The sequence below is a fragment of the Salvelinus namaycush genome, chromosome 9 (genome assembly GCF_016432855.1).
Source record: "Salvelinus namaycush isolate Seneca chromosome 9, SaNama_1.0, whole genome shotgun sequence".
Classification (NCBI taxonomy): domain Eukaryota; kingdom Metazoa; phylum Chordata; class Actinopteri; order Salmoniformes; family Salmonidae; genus Salvelinus; species Salvelinus namaycush.
In genome coordinates this window covers 42,323,032-42,339,776 of record NC_052315.1, presented here as the reverse complement: position 1 = coordinate 42,339,776, position 16,745 = coordinate 42,323,032, and the positions used below count along the sequence as shown (strand labels likewise).

General features: G+C 42.1%; 1 protein-coding gene across 1 annotated transcript in view; it reads right to left on the bottom strand.

The window, feature by feature from the left end:
* The window catches only part of mical3a (microtubule associated monooxygenase, calponin and LIM domain containing 3a), an 87,012-nt gene that overhangs the window by 62,600 nt on the left and 7,667 nt on the right, over nt 1–16,745 (bottom strand). The window lies entirely within an intron of this gene.

The window sequence follows — 16,745 nt, the reverse complement described above, 5'->3', positions numbered from 1 at the left end:
TTGATATCTAATGTTCGTTTCTGAATGATTCTGGTGGCTGTTAAGCTCAAAATCTCAACATTTTCTAAAACTGCAACAAAATAAAGGTTAAATCAATGTTTAAAAATGCATGACTTTCTTTCCATCCATTTGAATCCATTAAAATCCTTGACGTGCGCGGCCTTCCTTACTCCAGTCACCGTAATGGACAGGGTCTGCATTTGGCATGTCTACATGCTGAACAAAGATTGCTAGCATCCCTGAACAGCTAGATTGCTAGCAAAAACAACTTGACATACGGACACTACCTCTATACTGCACCTCAAACAACTTTCCAAGTTGGAATAATCATGGAGGTTTCGAAGAGTGGAACATCAACTATAATGAAAGTTAAGACCAGACAAGGGCAGCATACAGCACGTGACTTTATTCATGACAGGCAAGGCAACCACCATCTCCCTCACTGCTCGCTGTCGGGCAGGCCAACAGCGAGTACTGGACTGTCTACTTGTGGGAAACTTACCAATTCAAACTTTTTACCCCGAATTTTACACATCTTGGACATGTACTTTGTCGACATATTGGGAACGGGGCTTCTCTGCCACTCAGTGCGGGCCCGAGCCTTGGCTTCTACAAGATGGATGCGACTAAATGTGTGTGTAATAATATCACACATAATATTATTGTGTGTGTGCACGCCGCGCATTGGAAGAATTGTAAATCCATTGTGAAAGGCTATGCGTTGCAAATTATTCTGAATAAATGTGTCCATATATTGGTATTTTAGTACCACACCTATCTGTTGTAACTCTGCATGCTACAACGGGTCTATGGTTGAGCTGAGTCGAGCAGTGTGTTATTTGGTCGCTTGTGTATCTCGACTACATTAGTATTTACATTTGGTGAAAATGTTTGTACAGTTCTGTTAATAGCCTAATGTCACACTGGTTGTCGGTTTTATGGTAAACTTGGGCTTCATCAAGGTTTATTTGAGTAAATCTGGCTTTGATAATAGCCAGTGCCTACCCAGCCACCGACCTCACCACACGTCACTGGTGCAGCCTATCCCCTATGTTGTTCTATTAATAGTCTTGAAGAAGTGATCCAACAGGATCTAATGGGATATCATGTCCGCTGCATCAAAAACAGGAAATTCATAGATTAGCCGAATCAGCTATGAACACCAGAACATCAAGCACAACAAAATATCCATGCGCTGATTGTATACCGCAATTCAATTCCATTTATGAATCCATATCGCACAGATATGCAAGGATGAAGAGAAAGCATGAGACAACGTAATCAGGTCAGCAGTGAATGACAGGCAACAGCCTCTGTACTGTACTGCGTTTGATCCAACTATTTTGCTGAGCAATGGGTATATTGTGATGTGCCCGGTTCGCACAAAATCCCCAGAGGCAACAGGGAAGAAAGCTGACGTCCCTGGTTAGAAGTTGGAGCAGGGTTCACAATTATGTTCACAGATAGTGCTTCAGTAGGCAGTAGGATGGATCATATTTCAGAAGAATCTGACCACTGGACAACTAATACACGTTTTAACCTCCTGAATGGCAAATTGCATTGTGAAGGGCACAGTAAGAGTTTTAATGTCTCAGTTCAAACTAATCGTTGACTATTATACAATGTGGTGATAGTTGCACATTAAGAGTGATACACACTTCACATAGGCCTATATCAACGTCGTGTTGAATGTGTCACGGCAAGGCTATTAGCTACTGATATAAACAAGGAAGACACAGTTACTGAGATACTGTTAAAGCGCTTTGGACTGTATCGGTTGTCTGAGAGGTCAGTATGGCAGACTGCAGTGTCCGGCTTGGGTATGATGTCTCTCAATCCTTTGATCCACACAGCAGGGATCTAAGTCCTCAGATCATATTCCAGGACAGAGCTTGCAGGCAGGAGTGGACAGAGACTGGACACTGACCTAGAGCCTGTAAGTGTCCAACTTCCCAATGAGGGGACGGATGTGACAAATTCATCAGAATTAGGCTAGCCCATATAATTCCAGAATTCAAAACCTTCTCAACAATAATATGAACTGCCATAGTTATTTTTTAACAGAACTAGAGTAAACTCCTGCATCTGGTCAGATATCCACGGTTCCCCGCAGTTGACCCGCAAAAAAATGAAAACATTATTTTAACCCGTGGGTCAACTCCCGGTTTAGAACAATTATATTGAGTGTCGGAAACGTTTTAAATCAATCATATTATTATTTAACTTTTTTACAAATCCAGGAGCTTGTTGTGTTGCATTGTGTTGCGAATTCCATTCTGTGAGCAGTGAGGCAGACATGTAGGCTACCAGCCACGAATGTAGTGGATCAGGGAACTGTCCGTTATTTGTGTGGTGCTGAAACTTATGGTTTCATCCCCCCCACGTGAAAACATGTTGCCAAGTGAGTTTCCCTGGCTAGCCTAGCTCATGTGAAAATGGCTAACGTAGGCCTAACCGGAGATAAAAAGAAAGGTTATGAAAAACACTATCTAGGAAACAGGTGCTGTGTGAGTGAAATCCCCGGTTTGGAAGGTTTTTGGAGTCATTGTAGACAAAAACCTGGTAGATGGATACACAACCTGCAAATGGTGCAAGCAGGTATGTTTTTTACGATATGATAATTCAGTTTATTATCAGTTAATTATTCAGGCTTTCGTTCACTTAGACCATATGCAGAGCAGGCCATATCAAGTTTAAATTGGTGCAGCTGGTAAAAGTTTGAGTGTAGCCTACTAAATAAATGTATTTTTACAGCCTATATATTCGATGCTGGAAATTGTTTGTTTATTTAACTTTCAATTAAAACTATACTGAACAAAATATAAACGCAACATGCAACAATTTTACTGAGTTACAGTTCATATAAGGCCCTAATTCATTAGGCCGTAATCTATGGATTTCACATGACTTGGCAGGGGAACAGCCATGGGTGGGCCTGGGAGAGCACAGGCCCACCCACTGGGGAGCCAGGCCCAGCCAATCAGACTGAGTTTCTCATCACAAAAGGGCTTTATTACAGACAGAAATACTACTCAGTTTCATCAGCTGTCCGGGTGGCTGGTCTCAGACGATCCCACAGGTGAAGAAGCTGGATGTGGAGGTCCTGGGCTGGCATGGTTACACGCTATTTGCGGTTGTGAGGACGGTTGGAAGTACTGACAAGTTCTCTAAAACGACGTTGGAGGCAGCTTATAGTAGAAAAATGAACATTCAATTCTCTGGTAACAGCTCTGGTGGACATTCCTGCAGTCAGCATGCCAATTGCACTCTCCCTCAACTTGAGACATCTGTGGCATTGTGTTGTGTAACAAAACTGCACATTTTAGAGTGGCCTTTTATTGTCCCCAGCACAAGCTGCACCTGTGTAATGATCATGCTCTTTAACCTCTTAAATGTAAAGTCCCCATATTTTGGGAGCCTATTCGATTTTTTTTATTAAATTCAGTCTGCTATGAGAACGGTAGCCTCAATTTGCAAAAGCAGTGTGTCTGCGGAAAGCTGAGTATCTTGGCTTTTGACCTGTGCCTTAAAATCTTTGGTGTGATTTACTACCGTATACGGGCATACGAATGTATAAGGGCAGGCCAAGCCGATGACCTAATTTCAAGATGGCTGCTAGCGTTGTGAAGCATAAACGAAATTAACACGAAAGCCGGGACTCCACAGATCATGAGGATATCATATGTCTGCCTGTGACCTACCATTACTGACCACCAGGCCCGAGAGTCAAAATGTTTATTTTACACGTTTTCACCAAACATCTTACAAGGTAAGCTTCGATTTGGTATGTGTTTGAGCTATAACTACATGGGGATATCACATTCATCCTTATGTTGTTATGAACAAATCTAGCCTACTGCCAATGTTATCTGATAATGTATGACTTAATGCCAACATCGAATGTCCACCAGTGACTATATCTTAGCGCATCAAAAATATGACGTCGCCTGCTTAGTTTTTTTATAAGTGGTCTGCTTTTTGTGCTTTGGATTTAGTTTACATAGGCCTGTGTAACAAGTCATTTCAATGTTCTATAATTTCAAAGTAGTTCTTTTCTAAGTTTCATCCTTGTATCTTTGTAGAGGCCACTACACTCGCATGGCCATTGTATATTTGAGTTTCTCACCTCTGCCCGTGTCTCCAAAGTGTTACTGTTTGCATTGTGTGTGTGCTTCACACCTTCCATGTGAGTCACTGTACAGATAACGTTTAGGCGTGGTGTTTTTACTTCATAGTAATGTCGTTTTGTACATTTTGTCAACTGTAATTCTGTGTGTCTTACAACAATATATCCCTTTATTTGATTCACCACAGAGTGGAGGATGCAGAGGATTTTGATGATGATGTTTGGAAGCCACCCCTCCCCAGCAAGCGTCCCCGCCGGTCAAGGTCTTCACCCCCCACTGCTATGTCAATCACCCCACTTTCTATAGACCTCGTGAAAAAGAAAATAGGGTGTTCCCGGGTGGCGCAGTGGTCTAAGGCACTACATTGCATGCAGTAGTGCTAGAGGCGTTACTACGGTCCCGGGTTCATATTCCGGGCTGTGCCACAACCGGCCGTGGTAGGGAGTCCCATAAGATGGCGCACTATTGGCCCAGCGTCGTCCGGGTTAGGGGAGGGTTTAGCTGGTGGGGCTTTACTTGGCTCATCTAGCAACTAGCGACTCCTTGTGGCGGACCGGATGCCTGCGGGCTGACTGGTGTTTCATCCGACACATTGGTGCAGCTTGCTTCCAGGTTAAGCTGGCGAGTGGTTTGGCGGGTCATGTTTCGGGGGACGCATGACTCCACCTTTGCCTTTCCCGAGCCCGTTGGGGAGTGGCAGCGATGAGACTAGATTGAAAAATTGGGGTAAAATACACACAAAAAGAAGATTCGTCCTAACAGAATCAGTTTCCCCAAAACCAATGTAAGTAAACCATACGTTGGATCAGGACTAACAAGCTGCTTTTTGTGAAATGGAAGGACACTAGGGAAGTAACCATGCTCACCACACATCATAAGGCATTCAATAACATGTCTCAAGGAGGGTGAAAAAGGAAGAATGTAGTCCTTCACAGAAACGGGGACAATGCCAGCATGGGGGGTGTCAACCTATCTGATGCTCTGATTGGCTACTAACAGGTCCTCCACAAGACCAGGAAGTGGTATAAGATTTTTTTTTACCACTTTGTGGACATTGTTACAGTCAATTATTTCATTCTCCACAAGCAGATGGCCAAAGCAAAAGGTCAAACCCCTCTACCAGTTGGACTTCCGAGAGCAGTTAGTGTTGGAAATGGCTGAATTGGGGGCCTAAAGCAACCTCACAACCATCACAAGACCCCCCACTCAAGGTGAACGCCACTATCCAACACACATGACAAAAGGAAGAACTGCAGCATTGCCCAAAACACAGAGGGAAAAAGGGGGAAATGCCAGACCTTCTGTCCGTTCGCTTTTTGTTTCCTGGCAGAGAGGGACTGCTTCAAAAACTAATCACGACATGCACAAGCTATGGTGAAAGTGAAATCCAATCATCTACACCTGGGATGTAAAACGAACACGAATGCCATTTGTAAATATTTCAGCTTATTTCTATTTTGCACCTTTTTTAGTGAAGAATGTGTGTGTAACCAAGTTTGTTTGATCAGACATGATTTTTTTTAAATGTATGTGTATATATTTATATATGTTGCTTTTATTTTGTTTTTGTAAACAGTTCATTTGTATGTAGGCCCAAGACATTGGATATGGCGCCTAGGCTAAACGTTCAGGCACTTTGGAGAGGTTGAAAAAACACACCACCACAATGTTTGAGAGAGGTTGGTGTTGTAGAAATGTAGTTTTATAGTGAATAATAACTTTTAGGCACATCCAGTGTGCAAAAACTGTGCAATTACCACATTGACACTTTAGAGAGGTTGAAAGGACCCTGAATACCCCATAAAACCACCACAATGTTTGAGTGAGGTTGATATGGTAGAAATTGTGTTTTTATACTGAACAAATAGCATTTAGGGATTGCAAATATGTAATAGCACTGTAATTATATAATTTACAGACATATACCCCTTCGGAGAGGTTTAGGGACACTTGGAAATGTCCCGTGACCAAACCTGACACCACTTACTACAACATCTGCCCATTTCTAGTTGTTAGGTCTATCAATCCCATATTGTTTTCTGATATTAATCACGTGGAAGCCATCTGATGTGTTTCCAGCTCTGGGCATCAATAATTCACTTATAGCTTGTCAATGAAAGACGGTTATTTTGTGTGTGCTTGATCTTGTGTATTCTGAACTATGTAACTCCTATCTATCTTCTGATCATTTCCTCATATTCGCCCAGATGTCTTCTTTCCAAATATACTACGTGTTTGCATGTCAGAATCATGTAATTACACATGAATAGCAGTTACTTTTGGGTATGTCTTTTTAGGGCGGAAATCTACATTTTGCCATTACATTTAAGAGGTTAATCAGCTTCTTGATATGCCATGCTCATAACAGGGATGTAAACAAATTTGTGCACATTTGAGAGAAATAAGCTTTTTGTGCGTATGTAACATTTCTGGGATCTTTTTATTTCAGTTAATAAAACACTGGACTAACACTTTACATGTTGCGTGTTATATTTTTGTTAAATGTTTCACACCCTGCCAACTCACCGCTGTCAAAACAACTCTCAGCTCTGGAAGAGCAGCGCCTGCAGAGGTGGCCTCTTCACAATGGCCCACATATCCCTTTCCCTGGACACCACTACATGTTTCCACTCTCCCTAAATACCTCAAAGGGCTCCTTGAGAAGGCCGTCTGCAGCTGTGGGTTCAGTCTGTGTGGGTTCACCAGCTGGTGTACACTAAGCCACCTGCACAGGTGGACTGGTTCAGTTCCTCCCTGTACCGTGGATAAACTCTGAAATACACCAGCAGCAGACAGCAACACACTATAGTAACTATGAACCAGGCAGTATCTACTTCTGGGATTCTCTGTTCATACAAGGTGTATGTTTCCTAACACTGAAAGTAGTGGAACACCTCGGGAGTTACAGTCCTCAACTTCCTAAAGGACATTTCTGTGTGCCCCTTACTGCCCTATATGGTCTCCTCTAAGAACAGTGGGTCAGAATCAGACTTCATATTCACCATCTCAACATGTGGAAATGGCACATTTCTATATTTTGTGATAAAGAGGAAGATAAGTGTTTCCAATGCCTCGTCATAATTGGTTAAAATAACATGATTCACACCGATGATGTCATTGGACACACTTATCTTCCTCTCTTTTTTACTACAAAACAGAAACGCACCATTTCCACATATGTTGATGTTGGGGTGGTGCTGGAGATGGTGAATATGAAGTTGAATAATGGTGTTAAGCAGCACAGGACAGGGGAGGAGAGAACAGTCCCTCTAGCTACTGGAACACGTTTGAGGCCAAGGATAACCAGAAACACAGAGAAGATGTTTCCCAGACTCCATGTGGACAGAGTATCCCAGTTTCCTTTTGTTTTGGCAGGACAATAATCACACTTTTGAGACTGACTGGAATTGAGCAGGTCCTGAAAGGTGTTCTCTCGGTGGTCATTTCCACACTGACTGTTCATAGGGACTGAAGGATTTACTCTCAAGGTCATGAAAACGCAAACCGCTAGATTCTAGTGTGGAGGGAAGGACACGTCATAATGGGGGAGCATCCGAGGAGCAAAGAGCGTTTCCCCAAAATCACAGCCCCATCGCACACTTCGCCTCACTTCTAATGAAGCTATAAACATTTACAACCCAAAAACGACTCAAGGTCTGGAGGGGGGTGGCGGTTGGCCGGGTGATTCAAACCAGACAGTCAACACAGGATGTGCCATGACAGCCGTGCGCCATATGCTAGTGTGTTCCAGTTCCCATGTGGAACGCTACACTGCACTACCCTTCCTGTCCTGCCATGCCTGGCCATTTCCAGACCAGAGAAGTCTATACAATTATAGGCTAGAGTAATGTGGATACTCATATTATCCACGCAAAAGGAAATACTGTGCAATGCATTTCTGTTACATACATACAGTAGGTATAAATTAAACTCAGGACATTAAGAAAGCACTATCAAGTTTCAGTGGAGGAAACTTAACTTCATGGCACTGTTTACAAAATGGGAGAAGGGCATTCACATTAAACAAATCATGGACATGATTAGAAATAGCTAAGTGACATCTAGAGAGGCCACTCATTTCCAAAGCCCGTAAATCAAGACGTTTACTGTGTAGTAGGCCTATTCAGAAGGTATCCTTATTAAGACCCCCCGCACAGGGCTTTTATTGGTAAGAAACAAATGAAAGACCAAGAAGCAGCAAAACGTGCATCCTTCTCTGCCTCACAAAGCAAATATCTTGTGGCATCTAGATATATGACAGGCTTTCACACACACAAATAGAACACACACACACACACCACGAACACGTTACAGGCAAACATGTTACAGGCTACCACGGCTATGCCCCCATATGAAAATGCCCCCAACCACAGGGCACGAGTGGTCACTGAATGGTTTGATGAGCTTGAAAATGATGTAAATAATATGCCATGGCCGTCTCAGTTACCAGATCTCAACCCAATTGAGCACTTATGGGAGATTCTGGAGCGCTGGCTGAGACAGTGTTTTCCATCAACAAAAACACAAAGTTATGGAATTTCCTGTGGAAGAATGGTGTCGCATCCCTCCAATAATGTTCCAGACACTTGTAGAATCAATGTCAAGATGCACTGAAGCTGTTCTGGTGGCTCGTGGTGATCCAACACCCTATTAACACCCTGTTGGTGTTTCCTTTATTTTGGCAGTTACCTGTAGCTCATACACACACGTAAGGGTTCTCTCTCACACACACCACACAGCTTTGAGGTTGGATTATATGACTTTCTATTCTAAAACGTGTTTGAATGGAGAGGATCTTTAAGACTAAACCCTTGTTCACACTGCAGGCCTTAATGCTCAAATCACTTTTGTTTTTCAAATCCGTTTTGGAATAGTGACTGTCAAAACAGCAAGTTGCAAGTGACTAAATCAGATGTGTGTGTGTTCAGACAGCAGTCATTTGCTGACATGGCTACTCTAGTTGGCATAGTAACGACGGGTGTGTGAGCATTGGTGTAGGCTGATTGGTGGTGCACGTGTTTTCTACCACTCAGAAGTTATATAGCAAGCTAAGGTGCCTGCCATGGACGTGTTTCAGTTGCTTTGAATGCTCAACATCAGTGTGAGAACGCTTTTAAAGCCTCAAAGGATAAGATGATCCAACTTTCAAAACGAGTCATTTTTGGCTAGCCACAGCAGTCAACTAGCTAGCTGTTCAGCTTTCTAGCACATTCACTCATTTGTTTGTGAAAAACAAGCTAGTTAGCTACCACATGTTCTTGTCAAAACTGTTAACAGAGAAGCTAGCAAGCAACAAGTTATGCCAAATAACAGTCTAAAAAGGGCAAATAAATCAGATTTGACTGTTCGGACACCAGTCGCAGGGTAATCAGATTGGTGGTTTGAAATGTGGCTTGAAATATCTGATTCCATCACAAAAAAAACATTGCCGTTTTGAAACTGTAGTAAAAGTGCAGTAACTGCAGTCGACTGTGGTATTATGGACGCAGTAATTGAGCATGTGGACCCATTACGGAGAATAACCAAACTCCGCATATGAAATTAAGGACATGCTCAACAGTTTCCTGTGTGTATCAAGAATGGTCCACCACCCAAAGGACATCCAGCCAACTTGACACAACTGTGGGAAGCATTGGAGTCAACATGGGACAGCATCCTTGTGGAACGCTATCGACACCTCGTAGAGTCCAAGCCTCGACGAATTGAGGCTGTTCTGAACAGAATGAGCCTGTTTGTCTGTTCACTGTGGGACACGCACATGAACGCACTCATGACCCCTTTCTATGCGCACCAAAACTCAATCTGTTTCCCTGAATTGCCTTTTGAAAGACTAACACTGTAAGATTGTATTTTATAACTTAGCTAGTCATGTTGGCAATAGAAAATGCTTTCAAATGATGCCCACCTGACCCAGAGTGCAATTTCTAATGAGCCTTTTTGGATTGAGTAAACAGTAATTGTGTGATGTGAATATCCCTTTAAAAAGGTCACCAAAAGTGACGTTCTTACAGTAGTCCCCCTCCATGTGTTATCTCCTCTGTATCATATATTCCACTGGTCTCTATGTACAGATCATTAAGGCTGGAGCCTACTTCAACCAGAGACTGAAGTCCACTGCCATGTAACAGGAAAATGTACTGTAAATAATGTTAATTTACAAATCAGTAACCTACAATACAAGAGGACAGCGGCAGGTAGCCTAGCGGTTAAGAGCGTTGGGCCAGTAACTAAAGGTTTGCTGGTTCGAATTCCCGAGCTGACTAAGTGAAAAATCAGTTGATGTGCCCTTGAGCAAGGCACTTAACCCTTATTTCTCCTGCAAGTCGCTCTGGATAAGAGTGTCTGCTAAATGACTAAGATGTAAACGTAAATGAACAAGAGTTATTTTGAGATAACCTAGTCAAACAATGGATTTCAGCTTTACAACATGAGTGAAAATGTACAATAAATCACCTCAATTATCTAATTCCTTCTTCCTCCTCTTTTCTCTACTGTCCCTTTTCCAGACTATGCTTCCCTCTGTCCTTCCTCACTCTCCTCTCTTTTCCTTTGTTACAGAGAGAAGCACTCTCCTAGTGAACTCTGAGATGGAAGCCTCCAGAGACAGTTCCCGGAAAGGGCTCCCGATGCGCCAGGAATCATTAGCCCCGACACTGCTGTCTGAACTACAACACAGTAAGGTGACGGCATGATGTCATATCCCCTCTACGGAGCAGTCAGGTGTTGTGGATGAAGTGAACCACACCTTGGGGACCAGGGGAATCCCAGTGGCGCAGCTAGTGTGTCATCACACAGTCATCTCTGCTGCCCTTCTCTTGGTGCTCCTGGGATGAGGCTGTGTGTAAGGTATGGTGGTATCAGTGACAGACGAATAGCTGGCCAGCGCACGCAAAATGTGGTTCTGTGTTCTGAGATCAGAGTATGTGAGCAGAGCGGAGCTGGAGTGAGGAGCGTGCCCAATTTGACTGGAGCGCAGAGCGAGATTCCCAAAGGCTGGAGCGTCGGCCTTCTCGCCCGCTCCAATTTCACTCCAGTAGCGCTCACTTCACGAGATCAGGGCATGCCCGTCCCAGCATGCATTTGCAGTCTACTTGTGTTCTGCTATCTATAGCCCCTTGCTTTAGCTAAATATTTTCATAACGAAACTGATAAAACACACAGGTGCTAAATCAAGGTGACTTACAAAGATGACGACCAATAGCAAGAGGGAGTGCAGTGATGTAATATCCACAACTAAATAATCATTGTGGAACCTGAAAAGACACATATCCAGAAAGCATGATGGCATACTTACTATGTGCACATGCTAAAAGAAAGGAACGAGGTGGGTAGCTAATTGTGTCATTATAGCAACATGGTGGGTAGCTAAGTGTCATTATAGCAACGTATTTATAAACCAAAAAAATCTGTTCTATTATCGATACAATAGGCCATAGTTGATTTTGGTCCAATAGGCCTGGCATATTCTTTCAAGGAGCTTTCCGTTTTGATTGGGTTATTTTGCCTAAAAACCTTCAGGCCTACCTATAGAGAACAAAATGCATCCCTGCCCAGCCAGCAAGAGTGGCATAAAGGGTGTTTATCATCCCCAGTGGCTGTGCAGGTGTGGAGAGGATATTCTCCGCTGCTGGCCTGCTCTCCAGGCACCATCGCATTTTCCTTCTTAGTCTCCCTGTCTGGCTCCTGACCAATTTAGAATGTTTATATGCTGTTTAATATGACATGTAACCTATTTGAAATTATGAGCGTTTATTACATTCACCTTTCATGTTTATTATAATATTTACCATTCGGACCATATGGTTTGGTTTCAATACTTCAAAACCAAATGATAAGTCCAGGTAGTGTCAAAAATTGATGGGTGTTGGTTAAATTGTGATTTTGATGAATGGAGCGGTAGTCTTTTCTCCTGTGATTAGCGGTGAGCGGGATTTCTGCTCAACTCCCCTCACATGCTCTGTCTGAGATTAAAGGCAGAGGAGGGACTGGGTAGTGGAGTAAAACGCACCAGGGCTAGCTGGATTAGTAAGGTCCGGAGTGGACACAAAACATGTTCAATTCTTGCTCATGTTATGTGAATTACTTTTTGCCAGGCAGGTGGTTATGAAAATCAGAAATGTCATGGAGTTACAGTACGGGTTGATTTAAAGGCCCTTTCTGGGAAAACTTGTACGTATTCAAGTGGCAAACTCAGGATCACCAGTCAGTCCTCATCTGCACAGACCACCACCCTCCAGCCAGCCAGACAGACGATAAGGACAAGATAAAGGTGTGATTATAAACAGGCTCCGGAGATTTTGCGAAGGGAATGCGTGACCGCAGCAGCTGTAGGGCTCCACACTAGTTAAGATAAAATGACACACAGATGGTTATGTGGAAGCCAGATGAAACTCTGGTTCCACAACAAATGCTTTATGAAAGCATCATCATGTCCTTATCCAACATCATATAAACAGTATCTGTGGAAATATGGAGCTATATAGACCTTAACAAAGTTATCAGAACATTTATGGAGCACATACAGACTACGGACCTGGGCAGACTATACTACAGAAGTTCCTTATCATTTTTTGCCCATGTCAACATTATTAGAGCCCTGGAGTCAATAGGTGAATATGGGTTTGGCCTAAACCCTGGTCACTATCCATTCTGTTCTAAATCAAATATACCTTTTATAAGCCTGTCATCCCTAAGATCTTACATCTCCACACACAATCACATCACAACTGCTGCCACCAGACTCGTATTGCTATTGCTAATACTGCACAATTTAAAACACTTGCCCCATAATCCCCCCTTCCCTGATACACGTGTAAATATTGGACTATAAATTGTGCCTTCCTGTATTGTACTTCGGCTAAAAATGTATTCTATTCTAGTGAGCCATTTACTACATGTTCGTACTCTTATCTTTTATAAGGCTATTTCTAATTGGTGTTGCATTGTCAAGGAACCTGCAAGTAAGCATTTGGTTGGACAGTGTATACCATGTGTATCCTGTACATACGACTAATAAAACTTAAAACATACAAGGGCAGGCGCAACCCTTTCCCTTTTTCAGTTTCCACTGCAGGAACAGATGGTTGTCTAGTCAAAAAGCTATGAAAAGACAAAGATTCAGAGCACATTGAGTACACAATTGTTGTTGACTGTAACCAAAAACCACATCTGGCAAAGACCAACTTCGAACCATCTGTCTTTCACATCTTATATGAAGCAAAAACATATATTCAGGCTGTGATAGTCATACTTCACAAACCCCTGCTCTGATTTTGATACAAAACCACTTGCGATAATGTGTGGGGAATTTCACCTCCGCACCAGACTGGAAAACCATTTCCATCCAGACAAACTAATGCTCAGCAGAATAACAGACACCTCTTGGGCATCTAGTCCGATCTATCATCATTTTCTCTAACTAGGCTGTCTGGTTATGTTCACATGTTCAGGCGGTCAGGTTTCAGCCAGCCTGTGCTGCGAGCCTGTCCTTCACCCAAAAACCTCTAGACCCATCTCTTCCACAACATCAATTGTCCTACAGCTCACGCAAACAATATTCCATGTGGCACCACTGGGTCAGACACTGGACTGACCCTTCACGGAGGGAACTAAGGACAGAGTTGAATTCCATTTCAGTTCCTGCCAATTTAACTGGACATGGGATTTCTTCTGAATTGGAAAGCGATTGAATTCCAGAAAAAAAAAATATATATATATCCCATCCCAGACTATGGGTCATCGGATTTGTTAGGGAACTCAGTCAAAGCCATGGAAAGAAATTAATTACTCTACAGTAGTAACTCAAAATCTCTTAACTACTCAAGGGGAGTATTTAGCACCAACAAAGGATTGCTCCTTTTAAATTTTATTAGTACCAGTAACTGTATAATCGGATTGTGTGGCCAGTGTGTTTTCATCTACGTGCTAAATTACAGGAGCCTGCCAGGGTAGTCGCCAGTCACTCACCTGGAGTAGGCTACCTCTCAAATCACTCAGACACCACCTCCTTCCCAGCCCTGAGTTGCACCAGCCATTACAGCTGCCAATGCCATAAACACACACAAAGGAACACAGAGGAAGATAGGAGCAAATACAGGGCACTAATAAATAGAGCCACAAAATCAGCATCTGTTGCTACTGCATGTCATAAATCCATTTGGTTACACGGTTCCAGGGATTTCAATATCTGACAATCTTTCCAAGCATTTGCATACTTTAGGGAAATAGCAGGGTGTGTGGTGGCGTATCTCCAGTTACTCATTAGATTGGGTTTCCTAGGGAGCTAACCTGAAACCTGTAAGCAAACAGAGCCGTACAGCGAGTAGTTTCCTAGTTTCCAAGGCTTAGTCACGTCAACTGTGAAATGGTGGAGCCGGAGAGGAGGAAGAGGCCTCAGACTAGGAACATGTTTGCTTTTCATCTATAAGCCTTCTGCTTGTGAAAGAGTCATTTATTATGTGGGCCCGAGCCATAATACTCCTCCTTACCAGTAGCAATAATATTACAACACAGACTCTCGGTTTACATTATGAAATCTTACTTGGCATTCAGAGAGTTCAAGTTTTTCGTAACCATGTTCATGATACAAAACACAAAAGCAGCTGTTGATGAAATACATTTTTGGTTGTAGAATTGCTGTAGAATAAGTCAACTAACAGTAATGTTACACAGAGCCACGCAAAGTTCAATGACACCTTCCATACATATTTGCCCATTGTAGACCTGAATGCCCAAACATTCAAAGAGATAAGCTGCTCAAAGTTGACCCATTTTGCTTACCCACCATACCATGAGACATCCATGTCTTCATCACTGGAAAAGATAAGCGGTTGAGATCGATATCATTTATAAGCGTGCAAACAAGGTTGTCAAACAATTTGATATTAATGTTTATCAAAATGTTATTTTTTCCCCCTTTTAAAAATGTGTAAACTCCAATTTATTTCATATTATGTTGTAGCTTAGACCCCATTTTACATCATCTAAGGATTTTGTGTTGTGCCTGTCATCAGTTGAGACAACATGACCTTGGATACAAGGTGGATGTCATGTTTTGGCTGATTAAATGTACTATATCATGGGAATACAATAGAAATGTCAACTTTCAAATGGTACCACAAAGATGGTTGGAGGTCCAGACATCAGAGAATGTTGACTTGAATGGGAATATCTGTTCTAAATAATAATGTCAATTCTCCACAGGAAGCCTATTGAAATCATAGAAATATAGATAACAGAATAGACATGACCATTTAAGATGACATTCAACGGTGGGTGGACTGGCAGTCATCTTTGTGGTAGTAATTAGAAGTTACAATTTCAATTAAAATTTTAAATGTCAGTGGTGTAGCAGCTAAATTGCAGCGGTCTGAAGGGATACTGTAGGTCCATTCTATGAATTATATTTCTAGGGTTGAAATGACACCCACCCTGCATTCAAGGGCACATGTTGTGTCTAAACCGAAGGCAGGCACAACACAAAAAATCAGATGACGGAGAAATAGAAATAGGGTCTAAGCTATGCGAATATAGGAAAAAAAATCTGAGTTTACGTGTTTTTTGACAATTGATGTTAAAAGTTTAATAATGTATTTTTTTATTAAAGCACATTTTTGTCAAGAAATAATCAAATTGTTTGATATAATTTAAACGCTTACAAATAGTGCTGTCAAACTCAACCGTTTATATTTTCCAGTGATGAAGACATGGATGTCTCATGGTATGTTGGGTAAGCAAAATGGGTCAACGTTGAGAACCTTTATCTACGGAATGTTTTGGCATTCAGGTCCAAAAATGCACTTTCTGACCACTTCTTCAATTGGCAAAAATGTAGCTAAAAGTTTAAATCAAATAAATGGGATGCTGTCAAAAAGTGATTTAATTCAAATGGATTTACCCTATGAACAAAGGTCCCACATTACAAACATTGGCAAAAGGACAATGTCAGTCTATGGGGACTATCAAACTGACAATGTTATTCTCATTCAAAAGTGATATATTGCATCTGCTTAGCCTATAAGAAATGATTCATTCCAATGATGGTAATTCCATGACAACAGGGTCATGGTCAAGGTTGACCACATGTTCCAATTGTGCGGGACAGTCATGTATTTTGGCCCTTTGTCCTAGGTCCCGCAACCAAACAATCATGTCCCGCATTTTAGCAACGAATTCAATCACCACTCCTTTTTTTTTTTAAAGGTTGATTTGTCCCCGTATTTTAGTCAGACATTCCAACCTGTCTCTTGCGGTCACTTTGCGCTTATGGAAAGATATATAAATCATGAGGATGTGGTACTGGTGATGTTAAACCACTTCTCCAATCGTTGTTGAGACCTGATATTCTGCGCAGCGCAGGACGAGACGTAGTCCAATGTAATAGGCCTATTGTCAACCATAACATTACTACAAATCCTTTTTGGGCTAAATTCCAGCTAAACTTGGAGGACAGTTAGGCCTAACTACTTACAAAAAATGCACTTCTGACAAAGAGCTACAAAAGTAATAAATAGCCGTATTAGACTGAAAGGTCATTTTGTCAAACTTGTGAGGCTCTCCATGCTTATTAGTTGCTAATTCAACGCACAGTATTTGTTGCTACTTCACTCAATCCCTTTT